Consider the following 15,861-nt stretch of genomic DNA (forward strand, 5'->3'; position numbering starts at 1 on the left):
GATTATTATCATTCCAAGGTATTTCAACTTTTAGAATTCGAATTTCAGTTCCGTTTTTTCGAATTTCACCGTTTTACGATAATCGACTCGTACTTTTCAGATTTCCGAAGAATTTTTCGATTGTTGCCATTATAGGATATTTCAACTTTTAGAATTCGAATTTCAGTTCCGTTTTTTCGAATTTCACCGTTTTACGATATATCGACTCGTATTTTTCAGATTTCTGAAGAATTTTTTTATTGTTACCATTCTAGGGTTTTTCAACTTTTAGAATTCGAATTTAAATTCCGTTTTTTCGAATTTATTTGTTTTACGATATATCGACTCGTATTTTTCAGATTTCTGAAGAATTTCTCGATTGTTGCCATTCCAGGGTTTTTCAACTTTTAGAATTCGAATTTTAGTTCTGTTTTTTCGAATTTCACCATTTTACGATATATGGACTCGTACTTTTCAGATTTTTGAAGAATTTTTTGATTGTTGGCATTATAAGGTATTTCAACTTTTAGAATTCGAATTTCAATTCCGTTTTTTCGAATTTTACCGTTTTACAATATATCGACTCGTACTTTTCAGATTTTCAAAGAATTTTTTGATTGTTACCATTAAAGCTTATTTCAACTTTTAGAATTTGAATTTCAGTTACGTTTTTTTGAATTTCACCGTTTTACGATATATCGACTCGTATTTTTCACATTTTTGAAGAATTTTTTGATTGTTGTCATTCTAGGGTTTTTCAACTTTTAGAATTCTAATTTCAATTCCGTTTTTTCGAATTTCACCGTTTTACGATATATCGACTCGTATTTTTCAGATTTCCGAAGAATTTCTCGATTGTTGCCATTATAGGGTTTTTCAACTTTTAGAATTTGAATTTTAGTTCTGTTTTTTCGAATTTCACCATTTTATGATATATGGACTCGTACTTTTTAGATTTTTGAAGAATTTTTCGATTGTTGGCATTATAGGGTATTTCAACTTTTAGAATTCGAATTTCAATTTCGTCTTTTTGAATTTCACCATTTTACAATATATCGACTCGTACTTTTTAGATTTTTGAAGAATTTTTTGATTGTTGCCATTAAAGCGTATTTCAACTTTTAGAATTTGAATTTCAGTTCCGTTTTTTTGAATTTCACCGTTTTACAATATATCGACTCGTATTTTTCAGATTTCTGAAGAATTTTTTGATTGTTGCCATTCTAGGGTTTTTCAACTTTTAGAATTCAAATTTCAGTTTCATTTTTTCAAATTTCACTGTTTTATGATATATTGAGTCGTACTTTTTAAATTTCTGAAGAATTTTTCGATTGTTGCCATTATAGGGTATTTTAACTTTTAGAATTTGAATTTGAATTCTATTTTTTTGAATTTCACTGTTTTACGATATATCGACTCGTTTTTTTAGATTTTCGAAGAATTTTTTGATTGTTGCCATTCTAGGGTTTTTCAACTTTTAGAATTCAAATTTTAGTTCCTTTTTTTCCTTTGACTGTTTTACAATCCTAAAATCTTATTTTTAAAATTTTTGGATCACATTTTTTATTGTTTTGTATTTTTTTTCTTTTTATGATTTTTCCATGAAGACATTTGTTTACATATTTGCTATTTATGAATGACTAACGAATTTTATAAATTTTCGCAAGATATTTCTCGTAAAAGAAGACGTGTTGAAAGCGAGCTATGAATCCCTGATGAGTCCAGACACTTTCAGACAGATCTGATATGTCGTGCACAACGCACAACATTATCTAGGATTACGTCTACACTGACCCCGGAGCAACTAAGACTATTTGAGAGGACATGTTTCGGGTATCTTCTTCGTTTACCCGAGACCAAATTCTCTGGTATATTAGTTCCTCATTTATACTATGACAGCTACATCAATTCTCTACCAGAGACGAGTTTTGGTTTCGGATTAGCGAGGTTGATGTTCGTTTTAGCCCGTTTGAGTTTGCTTTGGTGACAGATCTTTCGTTTAGCCGACGCATTGAAATTTCTTCATATATTCCTCGCTCCTTCAGTCATAGGATCAGAGATACGTACTTTCGAGGTTGTCTGAAGGTGTCGTATCATGACCTAGAGCGTGTTAACTTGTTGAGGCCGTGGGGGAATGACGATATTGACGCAGTCAAGATAGCCTTATTGTATGTTCTTCACATGGTTTTGTTAGAGAATGATCAACGAAAGAAGGTGTCTTTAGAGTATTTACAGTTGGTCGATCATCTAGACGGGTTTAATTCCTACCCCTGGGGTGTTCCCGTGTGGCAAATGACATACGAGTCTATGTCACAGGCGAGTGACAGAGTATGCTCCGGACGGATGCCTGAGATGCGTAGATACGACCTTTACGAATTTCCTTTCGCATTTCAGGTTAGTTTTAATTTATTGATTATATATATTAATTTGAAAAAATATGAATTGATTTATTTAAATCGTAAATGATTATATTGCAGTATTGGATATATGAGACTCTGGACACATTACACGATTGGATTGACCTTATTGATCCCTATTCGTCCCCACGTATGTTTAGGTGGCGTACACGAGACGTCCCTAGTTGGACTCACATAGGTCGTATTTTCATTGGTGATCCGGTATGTACTAGTTAATTAATAAGTCAATTAATTTATTATATATTACAATTATTTTGACTTATATATCTTCATCATTAGGAGGATGTCACATTCCCTCTTCGTCCATCACTGATCGAGGAGGGTTTACCATGGTACGCTGAGATTCGTAAGTACACTGGTTTACCCGATGCTGATTCCTCCTCATCTTCTTCGATTTCGACTGCGACTAGAGACGGGGCTTCTCTAGCCTCAGGACCTTCAACTGTACCTGTCGAGACTTCTGAGACACATAAGGAGCCTATTCAACCTCCTGTTATAGAGCAGCTTATATGTTCCCCTGTAGTTCAGAGCCCACGGATGACAGACCATCCTAGAGTGGAGGACCATCTTGGAGTAGAGGACCGCACTACCCATCATGCCACCGAGTAGTGTCCCCCATTCGTAGCACCCAGTATTTCTACATTAGATGCTATATTAGCGCACTGGGGTGCTACGATTTTACGTGAGATATCGAGTTTTCACGACAATATCTCTTCCCAGATGACTCAATTAAGCGATGATATCTCTTTCCAGATGACTCGATTAGAGGATCGTATGACTCGTTTGGAGGATATCGTCACTCGTACATATCCAGCCCTCATCGCTCAGGTTATAAAACCACTTCTAATTTATTACTTATAAAAAATGTCTACAATGTTATTATTCTGACAACTATTATTACATTCGTACAGGAAAGGGACGACGATATCCGACCGACATCCCCCATTGATACCGCAATACTATCCCATCACCCACGCGAGGTCCATATGACATTTCAAATTTATATTTATTGTTGAATGTCATTATTATATTATAGTATTGTTATATATGAAATGTCACTAATTAAGTTATTATTACTATTATCTTAGGGTAGTCGCCAGGAGAACGCACCGGTTAGCCCTTCTATTGTATCACCTGTCCGAGCTGAGGTATGTCACTTATCAATGGAACTTTATTTTTATGATTGTTTGGTTATCGATTAATATAGGATATATATATTCGTATAGAGTCTTTCTCATGAAAGCCATCTGGTCGGATCTCATATAGGTTCTTTAGATCCTCCACATGAGGTATGATAATTATTATACATTATATCGACTTTTAGATGTGATATTATATTTTATATGAAATATTATTTACCATTTTGTCATTTTCATGCATATAGGGAATCGGTATTGATATATTATCGATCGAGGGTTCTCCCCGAACACCTTCCCCGAAAGTTGAGGTTAACTTTTTTTTAAAAAAGTCATTGACTTATCTGTCTTTTCAATTATATTGTAAATTGTAATGATGTTTTGACTCTTTTTCAAGATGAACGATTATGGTTACTTGCTGATATCCCGAGCTCTATCAAAAAGATAGTAGATATTGGTTCACAGGAGGAGGATGATTTTGAGGCCATCCATATTGAGTTATATCAATCATACTTAGTATATAAATATTCGTACATATTGGTCACTGAGATGTTCAAAATTACAATTTTCTAGTCAGCCGAGGGAGCACGCGTGGTGGACTTGACCGTGATTCAGGATTCTCCAGCTAAACCTCCTCCCGCATACATGAAGAAGGTAAAATAAATCCATTAATGCTAATTGTTACGTAGGATGAATGATGAATTAATAGTTTTTTAGGATTATGCAGATGATTCATACAGCATGCGGTCAGATCGTCCGGAAGGGTCCGTTAGTTCGCACCCCGTATACGAATCCACTCAAAGGGAGGGTGAAATGGGAACTTAAAACCATTCCATCCTCTGCCTCAGAGCGTGAGGAATCTTTCCTCACGTGGTACACCAGAGCTGTGGCTTCCAACGCACATGATGTCTACTTCATCGGGTCGAAGTCAAAGGACAGTTTTTGGTGGTTTGTGGTAGAGTTACGCTAGTGGCTGACCGACGATGTAAGTTGTCTATACTATATAATTCGAGAAAAAGTTTGATAAATTTACCAATAACTAACACATGTGAACTTGTTTATACCATTTTAGCATGTGAATTCTTTTTTAGCTTTATTACGTCGGCAGCAGGACGAGCACCATGCCACTGTTTTCCAGTGTTGGATTACTGCCCACACATTCTTCGGAGGCCGTATTGAGATGACTTGGAAGAGTTGGCAGACCACACCGATTGACGAGTTTGAGTTTTCGGGGCTCTTCACGAGGATGGTTGACGCAGCGTACACCCTGGGATTGTTGTACATTCGTAAAACGGGGATGGTCGATCAGGTATAGTATATATATATTTCTATTATATTGAATTGGTTGACGACAACGATAATTAACTAAAATTTGTCACTGTTTATAAGTTTACATCCCTATAAACTTCGACAATGCACATTAGGTCGCTGGAGTTATAGATTTTTGTGAGTGGTCGATTACGGTATACAATTCGGAGGTATCATATTCGGGGAATATGGGGACTCTTGAGCAGCGCATGTGACCGTATACCACGTTCATACCCGTGATATTAGAGGCAACGAGTTTTTGGATAGCTTCTGGGAGGACTCCATGACGTGATTCCCTCGCTTTGTATCGAGTGACGGATGTCCCTTAGTAGGGATTGGGCTCCGGTGATTACGACGTGTTTATGTTACGTTTTTTTGTTTGGCGTTGTCACGGAGTGTCGATTTTCCCTGAGAGTCGTCTACCTCTATGCGTCGGCGTTTAGCGTCGCAGTTGTATTTTCAGTATATCGAGTAGCTCACAGATGTATATTTAGTTAGCTCATTGTTTATTTATCGTTCTTCATATGTTCGTATGTATATATTTATTGTATGTGCATATGTGTACGATGTACTTTATCTGTCATTATATATAGATATGTGATTTGAGTGATGTTACTATTAAACATGAGTTGATATATCGTAAAACGGTGAAAATTCGAAAAAACGGAACTGAAATTCGAATTCTAAAAGTTAAAAAACTCTAGAATGGCAACAATAAAAAAATCTTTCGAAAATATGAAAAATACGAGTCAATATATCGTAAAACGGTGAAATTTAAAAAAACGGAACTGAAATTCGAATTCTAAAAGTTGAAAAACCCTAGAATGACAACAATAAAAAAATCTTTCAGAAATCTGAAAAATACGAGTCGATATATCGTAAAATGGTGAAATTCAAAAAAACGTAACTGAAATTCAGATTCTAAAAGTTGAAAAACCCTAGAATGACAACAATCGAAAAATCTTTCAGAAATCTGAAAAATACGAATCGATATATCGTAAAACGGTGAAATTCGAAAAAACATAACTGAAATTCGAATTCTAAAAGTTGAAAAACCCTAGAATGACAACAATCGAAAAATCCTTCGGAAATCTGAAAAATACGAGTCGATATATCGTAAAATGGTGAAATTTGAAAAAATAGAACTGAAATTCGAATTCTAAAAGTTGAAAAACCCTAGAATGGCAACAATCGAAAAATCCTTTAGAAATCTGAAAAATATGAGTCGATGTGTCAAAATGCCTCCCAAATTTTAATAACATTTCATTTGACCCCTCAATTATCTATCCCTAAAATTTCATTGAGAAATTTATAATGCTCTTATAATGTTTAATATCAAAATACCCCCCTAATTTTAATAAAATTTCATTTAACCCCTTCTAGTGAGTGAGGAGGTTTATATAAATAAAGGGAAAGGTAATTTTGGTATTTTAAAAAAAGTCATGGGCAATTTTGCTTAAGAATAGTGAATTTGGGTATTTTTGCTTGAAAATAGTGACTTTAGGCATTTTTGCTTTGTGGGAGGGTATTTTGGCCATTTTTAATAATTTCCCCTAAAAAATATTATATAGATTTTGAGTTGAATCAGATGGAAACACATGGAGTTACAGGTTTAAACCAAAACAAGGAAAATGAAGAGTTTCATTTCTTCCTCTTTCTCGTTAGTGTGTCAAATATTATTTGTATGAGGCTATTGTTTGTGTGAAAATCGTGGAAGAGGACACATCAACGATGATAACGATGACAAGATTGACGAAAACTATACTAAGAGCAAACGATTCCTTTAGTGCTCTTTTCGGAGTTTTAAAATCAGTAGAAGATGTCTTATCACTATGGAAGTATATTTCGCCGACGAGTTTTATCAGTCTGTTTCTTGCGGTCGAGGTTTAGTCTTTCCTTGGCTTATCATGTTTGTTGTAGTTTTTATTTGTTATGTGTACTAGGTCATGGAATGTGTGTATGTTTAAAGGAAATTTATTTGTATGCGTTTTGATGCTTTTTAGAGTTTCTTTCTTGAATAGAGTTCTGGGTTGTGTTGGGGTCCTTTATGTATTAGTGTAACATATGTATAGTTTAGGGTTTTTGTTGCTTACGTAAGAATGTTGCATAGAAACAATTTACTGTTTCAAAATTTTTTGTCAGGATGTCCTTTGACTATATGCATCAAGCAAATAACATTCGTAATCATAATTTATTCTTAGTTTTGTATTTTGTTATGTTTGTTTAGCAGTAGTTAAGCATGCTTTCTGTTATTACCTAGTTAATTAGTTTTGCCACATTAGTATTAGTTTTTTGTTTCTTCTGTATATAACTGGAACAATAGCTCTTTACTAAATACAAGCTTCAATTTTCAACCTATCTCTTTTCTCTCTGTTTTCTTGTTATGGTATCAGAGCATTCCCTCTATCTCTAGAATTTTCTTCTTTTCGTTTGTTTTTCATTTGATTCAATGGCTACAAATCAGTTTCTCGTTACTCCTAGACCAGAAAAGTCTGCTTCCAGTCTATATTTTCTTCACCGAAACGAGAATCCATCATTAGTTCTCGTATCTCCTATATGCACTAGATCTAACTACCATTCGTGGTTCAGATCCATGAAAATGGCACTTCTCTCAAAGAATAAATTGTAGTTCGTTGATGGAACCATTCTAGTTCCTGCTTCTACAGATCCAGCCTTCTCTTCATGGCAACGATGCAATACAATGGTGCTTTCTTGGTTAGTTCATTCTCTTTCTCCTTTTATTACACAAAGCATTATTTGGCTAGACAATGCTATTGAAGTTTGGAATGATCTTAAAGATAGATTCTCTCAAGGTGATTCTTTCAGAATTTCTAACTTGTAACATGAAATCTTTAATTTCCAGCAAGGAGATTAGTCAATTACTAACTATTTTACTTAGCTAAAAATCCTATGGGACAAGCTGATAAATCTAAGGCCAATGCCTAATTGTTCTTGCAATCTAACATGTACTTGTGGTGCAATTGATGTTGTGAGTATGTCATCAGGTTTTTGAAAGGATTGAATGACAACTTCTCTACTTTGCGATCTCAGAGAATGTTAATGAAGCCACTTCCATCCATTAACAGAGTGTTTTCGTTAGTCATTCAACATGATAGGCTGTCATCTGTTACTAAAGGGGCATCAACTTCAGAGTCCATGGCTTTTGCCACCAAAGCAAGTTCTGGTGTTCTTGGATTTTAAACTGGACCTCAAAATGATAATTTTGTTTCTCATAGAAATAATCAAAGATCATTTAATGATCAAAATGCAAATGTTAAATGTCCTTTATGTACATTCTATGGTTGGTATAGGCCCACTATTTACAACTGCTATAAGAAACATGGCTTTCCTCCTGGTTTTAAACCAAGGTCTTGTGCATCCACCAGCACCGTCAATCAAGTAGAAAGGTATGAAATTTCTGGTGATGTTGACAGTAATTTCTTGAAAGAAAATCTATAGAATGTTGCTACACAACAGTTAGTTCCTGCTGCTCCTTATTTCACTAAAGAACAGTATGATCAACTTCTTGCTTTGATTTAACAACCTTAATAAAAGTCTGCGATTACTTCAGCTAACTACATCTCCACTGTGGCATTTGGTACATCTTTACCATTATTTTGTTCTCATTCTTCACATAAGGCATGGATAGTTGATATAGGAGCAACAGATCATATCACTTGCTCCTTTTCTTTTTAAAAAAAATCCTAAACCAGTCCATAAGCACTTTGTCAAACTGCCAAATAACCAGTATGTTCCTGTCACCTACACAGGCTCAGTCATTTTCAATGATAAATTTTTGTTACTTGATGTTTTATACGTGTCACAATTCACCTATAATTTAATTTCTAGCAATAAACTTACCTCCTCATCAAAGTTTTGTCTCATTTTTAAATCTGATACTTGTGTCATACAGGATCTGAAGCATTTGAAGATGATTGGGTAAGCTAAGCAAGAAGAAGGTTTATATTTTTGATTCAACCCATTTTTCAACAATCAACAACAGTTCATAATTGTATTACTGCTAAATCTTTTGATTCGTGGTATTGCAGATTAGGATATGTCCCTTTATCTAGAATAAATTTCTTTCGAGAACTAGACTCAACCATTTCTGTTTCTGATACACATGTTTGTGATATCTGTTACTTTGCTAAACAAAAGAAACTTCCATTTCCTATTAGTACCTTTCTACCTCTTCTTGTTTTGGCACGATTCATGTAGGTATATAGGGGCCAGTTTGTGCTTCAATGGATGGCTATAGATACTTTCTCAGCAGTGTTAATGATCATAGTAGGTACATATGGTTATGTTTTATGAAAAATAAGTCTGAAGCTAGGTCACATTTGCAAAATTTTTACTCATTTGTTCTCACCCAATTCAATATCAAAGTTAAATGCATAAGAAATGATAATGGGCAAGAGTTTCATATGCCCTCATTTTATAATGAAAAAGGTATTTTACATAAAAAATCTTGTGTTGCTACTCCTCAGCAGAACAACATAGTTGAACGCAAGCACCAACACATTTTAAATATTGCTCGGGTGTTAAAATTCCAAAGTCATTCACCTTTGGCTTTTTGGAATTACTATATTGCTCATTCTGTGTACTTAATCAATAGAACTGCTCCTTTGTTGCAAAATAATACTCCTTTTCAAAAACTTCATAACCATCCTCCAAACTTATCTAATCTCAAGATTTTTAGATGTCTATGTTATGTTTATACTCTTGAGCATAACAGAACTAAATTTGATAAAAGAGCATCCAAATGCATTTTTCTTGGTTACCCTGTTGGTGTCAAAGGTTTTAAAATTTTCAATTTAGTTTCTTACAAAGTTTTTCTTTCTAGAAATGTATTTTTTCACGAAAATGTTTTTCCATTTTCTGCAATTGATTCTAATAATTCTTTTGTCTTTCTTGTACCATATGATGATCATGAATTATTATCTTTTGCCATTTTTGTTGTAGACATTACTGGTCCTTATTCTGCTACACCTAACACTGAACCTTCTTCTTCTATACCACCTACTTCCCTTTCACTAAGATGATCCACCAGACTTTATCATCCACCTTCTTTCTTGCAAGCATACCATTGTAACCTTCTTCAAGCTTTGGCTTCTTCATCATCTTTTGCCTTCAATTCTCGTATCCTTTATCAGGTACATCTCATCATTCTCTTGACAAAGTTCTTTCTCATTTTCATTTCACACCACCACACAAAATGTTTTCTGTCCAACTACAAAACCAAAAACCTATAACTAAGCATTCAAAGATTAGAACTGGAGACATGCCATGGCAGTAGAAATTAAAGCACTAAAATTAAGATCAAAGCAACTAAAATTAAGCCTTTATAACCTATCTTTGTTCATCAACTCAACTTACTCAAGAAAGTAATCATAGATACGGAAAAATTTTACATCATATGCCTCTAAAACATCTACAACATTAATAAACAACTATCTCATGTCTTTCAAACTATTATGATACCATATTATTGTTTCTTTCAATTTTTTTTTTTAACTGAGTCAAGCCCAACCAAAATGTTACATATTAACCGTGCCTATACAAATCAAGATTCCACGTATAAAAGCACAAATCACAAGCCAGATTTTCACTCAGACTCTCAACAATCAATTTCCTAATAAATTTAGGTCAAAAAGGAAGAAGACTCCCACTTAGCTAGTCACCAAGAAAGAAGATTGCTATTGCTGTTTTTCTCTTCATAAATCTTATCGTTGGAGCTCACTCTAAATGAATTCCATTGTCAGCTTTTCCAAACATTTGACCTTGCTCCAAGATTCTTAGTCTTCTAGGGTTTTCTATAACAGGGTAGAGTCAATATATAATTATTCATAATTTTTCTTGCATCAAGAATTGGTCCTTATATAGGACTCCCTCTAAAAACACGATGCGCAATCACGTATTTCAAGGATACACAGATGTGCATGCATTATTCTTGCCAATGTGGTAACCTACGTGAGTTGTCCAACATGGTGACTAGCATACTGACATGCATTCACCATGCACGATTGTACTTTAGGCCAAAAGTCAAATTCAATTCTATACATGGTCATTCTTGACCTGGTTTTGAATACAATCTAATGAAAAAGGACTAAAATGCCCTTAGGACTCCCTTCCTTATTTAGAATCATTTGAAATTTTGTTCCTGAAATTCAACTTAAGTAGCTTTGGGTGGTGATCTCTCATATCTTGCTTGAACTCCCAAGTAGCCTTTTTAACTTTCTAATTTCTCTGAAGGACTTTGACCGATTCTTTTTTTTTTTTTTTTGGTCTAGAATCTTCCCCAATCACTCTTTATACACAAAGTCCTCAATTAGCTCTAACTTGTTAGTCTTTGGAATGTGGTTTGGGTCTCCCACATATTGCAAAACAATGGCACATAAAATACATTATAGATATTATCCATGCTTGTTGACAAGACAATTCTACAGGCTACTTTACCAATCTTTTCCAAAATCCCAAACGACCATAACATTTGCCCTATTCAACTATTCGCTTTACGTTGATGATCTTCAAAAACACCTTTTCTCACAAACAACCTATATGAGCTTGTTCCCTTCTTAGAACTTACATTATGTGTTTAAAACCAAGCTTACCAGCTTGACCTATTGGAGGCTATTAGCAACTCACTTGTCATTTGTATCGTTGCCACATCTGTCAAGGACTTGACATGAAAACTTAATTTTTTATTTGTGTAGAAATCCGAAGGACGCTTTTGTGTCACTTTGTCATTTTACAAACAATCTAGGACCTGCAGAAAAGGGAAAGGATTCATGGCATGCAAAAGAACATTAAAAGAATTATGGCTAATAAGACTCTAGCCTGGCAATGTCGCATGGGTAACAGCTCGGCCAGTTACAACCTTGTAAATGTTATATGGATCACGATATGGTCAATCATACATGGGAAGCACTACTTAGACCACAGTTAGGCCAATCTTGGCTTGGCTACTGCTATGTAAAAGTAAACCATAGTGATTCACAATTTTTCTTTTATTTTTTTTAGTTTGAGAATAATTTAATGGCACTACTGAGACCCTTGAATTGACAAACGACAATTTTTTATAACTTTTTTACTTAGCTAATAGCATTTCTCTATCTTTAACGATTCTTACTTTTGAAAATATTTTAAAATCCAATAATATGAACCATTTCATCTTCACTATCTCCATATTTGTGCCCTAAAATTTCAATTATCCATTTGCCTCCATTTGGCCACCACAACAACCATTTGAAGCCCATACTTTCCCACTGTGTTAATCGACTCTCCTACGACAGCTATAAAACTCCTCATCTTCGCTCAATCAATCACTTCTATATAACCAGAACTCTACTGCACTATAATTTTTCAAAAATAAAAATAAAATTTCAAGAAAGATTAAGAGAAGCAACACTATTGCAACTTGGTTGATAGTATGGCGGTTAGAAGGGGTATTGGATTGACTTTAAGAAGGGATGTTTATGTGAAGATTTGGTGTTAATAATTACGGTTTCTAGAAAACTAAATGGAACAACTAATCCAAACTCTAAATCTTAAACTTCCTTTTCCATTTTTCCTGCCCTTTCTAGAAAACTAAATGGAAAAAAAAAATCCTCTTCAATTCAAACATTTGCTTACCAAAGAACCTAGAAAAATAAAGAAAACATAAAATTGTTATTGTGAAACCAATGTTTTGGCCAAAAAGAATTAGCCTGTGAAACCTATGTTTTGGCCAAAAAGAATTGGCCGAATTAGAGGTTTCTAACACCTTTATATCAAACATATAAGTGGGTATCATAATTTCGTAATGGATAATTTATATGGGTGGAAGTTGGCCAAGTAAAATTATAAATATCCCTTTGGCAAAAAAATGTGTGATATCCCCTACAGTACTCAATTGAATCCAGTTGAAACCCAAGGTTTTTGCCACATGGGCAAAACTTATGTTGGTCGAGTTCGACTGAAACCTCATTTGACCAATAATTTTTTCCTCATTTTGAGAATGTTTTACTAATTAATAAAATTGGCAAATGTGTTTAATAGTTCATGAATATATCATTTTGTTTAAGTCATTGAATTATTTCAACATAAAAACCTACATGTGAAACATAAAACCCAAAACCATATCTCAAATCTTAAATTCCAACATAAAAACTAAAATCCAAATCTCAGAGGTTAAAACAAAAATATTGCAAAGTTCGTTGCACATCTAGAACAAAATATTTAAAGTTTCAACAACTCTATATACAAACTCTATTTCCCAACATAGAAAAGGCCAAACGACTTGTTCCCACCCAAGGCTAAGTGTAATCACAAACTCATATTCTTCAACTTTCAAAAACTTAAACTCTCACTTATAAGTAAAATTTTATTAAAAAACTCAGTTAATGTTTAGGGCAAAATCGTTATTTAATAAAAAAATTTAAAAACTAAATTTTTATTGTATTCCCTCCCTTTAGTTTGAAAATCTAACAATTTCTTTCAATCAAAAGTTTGAAAAGTAGCAATTTTACCTTTGGGGTTTTAAAAGCGTCGTCAGAGATGGTGGAGTTCATTGTCTTCGACTATGCTGACTCTCCCTCTCGGCTTATCTCCTTTTGTTGACTTGTTTCCATCCACTGATAAAAACGATTTCGTTTTCATCAGAGTTAATCATTTTAATTGGTGGGGGGAACAAGTCGGCAGGGAGAGATAGTTGTGGTGGGAGGATGAGTGCGACCAAAGATAGTGAATTTCGTTGTCTCCGATAATGATTTCAAAACCTTGATGTGAAATTGCTATTTTTCAAACTATAAGTGAAAAAAATGTTAGATTTTCAAATTGAAGGGAAAAAATGTGATGAAACTTTAGTTTTAAAATTATTTTGTTAAATGATCGTTTTACTTATAGATGAGAGTTTGAGTTTTTAAAAGTTAGAGTATAGAAGTTTGAGATTACACCGAATCTTGGGTGGAAACAAGTCTTTTGGCCAATAAAAAAACCAAAACACAAGCTACCAAAACCCAAGAAAACAAGTAAAAATCCATTCAAACATGATCAAAAATCCCTTTTGCAAAAATAATGAGCAAAGGAAAAAAATTATTCAAAGACTATCAAGATGTGAAGATTTTGAAATTGGAGACAAGTAAAGATGAAAAGAGTTTATGTTATTAGATTCCAGAATATTTTTTATAGAAATGTTATTGGTTGAAAAAAAAAAAAGGCAAAAAGTAGTGATTCTCTATTCAAATGTCAAAATAGTATCATTAAATATAATTCTTTTTTTAGTTTTGAGTTTTAAAATGCATTTTAGGGTTTTATTTTGAGGTTTATGAGTATTGGTGTATTCTTGGTATTATGTAATGTTATCTTTGTTTGATTTTTTTGCGCTTTATACTAGGAATAATGACATTTTTAGGTTTAACTGCAAGAATTGAAAGAAGGGTGGAACGCTGATGGTTTGTGAACCCAAGGGTACTAGATCAACCAAATTTTAGGTGGGAACATGTGGTTTGACCTTTTGTTTATTTAAAAGAAGTCTCGTGTAAAATAATTATAAATTCATTTTAATTTTCTATTAAACATTATAGTAGAACAATAAAATTATATAAGTATATTTTTGATATATAATTTGGGCATATAGATAATGTATCATTATGTGATTACATAATTTTAAATTAAATATAAAATAATATCTAATAAAGATACATTATTTATATATTTAAATTATATTTAAAAAATTATATACATAATACAATTGATAGTAGAAATGGTGACGACTGAGAAGCTCATAAAGCTCAACGTACTGAAGGCAAATCCTCCAAATTGTTTAGGGTTTATGTAAAGCATTTGTAAGAAAATCTTTGTCAAACAATAATTATTTTTCTTTTCTTCATTAATCTGAATTTGTCTTAAAAGTGTTAATAGATTGGAAAGAATGAATTTGCATAATATTATTCCTGAGCGAAATTTTATATGAATAGAGACGTGAAAAGCTTAATTACATAATGGTTTATTTTATACAGAGATGTTAGGATGAAGGTTAATCATATGCTAATTATTCATGTTCATACTAAATTGTAATAACTCTTAAATATTTTAATGAAATAGAACTCCCATTGAAATACTAATTTTAATTTATAATAAATAATCATAATATATATATTTTGAAATATTGAATAAAAATACAACAGAAAATAATACAAAAAGTATTAATTTAAATTATATTTTAATGTTTGAAAAGTCGTCTGTTTGATAAAATATATATATATATATAAATTAAACACAGGATTAACATATATATATATATATATATATATATATATATATATATATATATATATATATATATATATCTGTTTAAAATAAAATAACACATTATTTTATAGCTATTTTGATGGTGATACAATATTCCTGATTTTCTCATTACTTTCTGTTTTAAGTTGTGTGAGTACTTTATGCAGTGTTTTGGCATCAGCGCCCAGAATTATACTCTTAGCCCTCTTAATTATTTCAATAAGAAACAGCTCAAGTGGGTTAAACTGAATCGATCAAATTATGTCAACTCCTAGAAAAAGGAAAGAAGAATAAAGTCTTATAGCTGCTAATTGACTTGCAAAATGTGAAATCAATGCAACAGTCATTCAAGTTTAAGATCAGAAAGATATATAGTTTTGGCATCATCATATATATTCACTTTAATTTTATGGTAGAAGAGATTGAATTTCCGATTAACTTTTTTTTTTGGCGTATGGTGAAAGCTCTCCTGGTGAACTTGCAATTCTAGACAAGTCCACATGTCAAGAATACTGCTACTATTTATTTTGCACGAAAAGAGAAATAAATCATTTAAAGATGTGAGTTAAACCATAGTAGAGGAATTTGAGTGGCGAGTGGTTTTTAAATTTGGTCTCTGACTTAACTGTTGAAACTTTGGTCCTCCACAGTATTGATATTGCTTTGAGAGTTTTGTAGTTATGAATGAATTCCCATTTTCTTTCGTCATCAGTTCTCCGTTCTTTGGATTATCACATATAATCCAATTATGA

This window comes from Mangifera indica, chromosome 3, assembly GCF_011075055.1.
Source record: "Mangifera indica cultivar Alphonso chromosome 3, CATAS_Mindica_2.1, whole genome shotgun sequence".
Taxonomy (NCBI): domain Eukaryota; kingdom Viridiplantae; phylum Streptophyta; class Magnoliopsida; order Sapindales; family Anacardiaceae; genus Mangifera; species Mangifera indica.